The following is a 941-nucleotide window of genomic DNA, read 5'->3' as shown; positions in this document are numbered from 1 at the left end:
GTCCAATCTGGGGCCTTGTCAGAGACATTTGGGTCAATTTGGGACAATTTAGGCCATTCTGAGAGATTTGGGTCAATTTGGGCCAATGTGGGCCTTTCTCAGAGAGATTTGGGTCAATTTAGGCCAATCTGGGCCATTCTCGGAGAGATTTCGGTCAATTTGTGCCAATTTGGGTCCTTCTTGGAGAAATTTGGGTCAATTTGGGCCAATCTGGGCCTTTCTTGGGGAGATCTGGGTCAATTTGGGCCAATCTGGTCCCTTCTTGGAGAGATCTGGGTCAATTTGGGCCAATTTGGGCCTTTCCTGGAGAGATTTTGGAGAATTTGGGCCAATTAGGGCCTTTCTTGGAGAGATTTGGGTCAATTTGTGACAATTTGGGCCTTTCTCAGAGAGATTTGGGTCAATTTAGGCCAATCTGGGCCATTCTCGGAGAGATTTGGGCCAATTTGGGCCTTTCTCAGAGAGATTTGGGTCAATTTGGGCCAATCTGGGCCTTTCTCAGACAGATTTGGATCAGTTTGTGCAAATTCGGGCCCTTCTCAGAGAGATTTGGGTCAATTTGAGACAATCTGGGCTATTCTTGGAGAGATTTGGGTCCCCCCCAAAAGGGGGAGCTCCCAATTCTTTATGGGACCCCCACCATGACAGGGTGACCCCCACCGTTCTGGGGGGGGCTCCTGCTGTTCCTGGACCCCTCCCCTCCTTTTTTTTTGGGGGGGGGGACCCCCAACTCACCGTGTCGATGGCCCCCCGGATCGCTCCGGCATCGGTGGGCAAGGGTAAGGCGACGTCGGCGAGGTGCAGAAGCAAGCGACGCTCCAGGGCCGGGTCGGGGGCCAATTCCGGACCCCCCTCATCCGCAGTGGGGTTGGTACAGCCCCCACCGACCCCCCCAGGGGTGGGGATGGAGCTTCCCACGGAACCGGGGGGCAGGAAAGGGG

Source organism: Numida meleagris, unplaced genomic scaffold (genome assembly GCF_002078875.1).
Source record: "Numida meleagris isolate 19003 breed g44 Domestic line unplaced genomic scaffold, NumMel1.0 unplaced_Scaffold1061, whole genome shotgun sequence".
In the NCBI taxonomy this organism is placed as follows: Eukaryota; Metazoa; Chordata; class Aves; order Galliformes; family Numididae; genus Numida; species Numida meleagris.
This window is presented reverse-complemented; position numbering follows the sequence as displayed.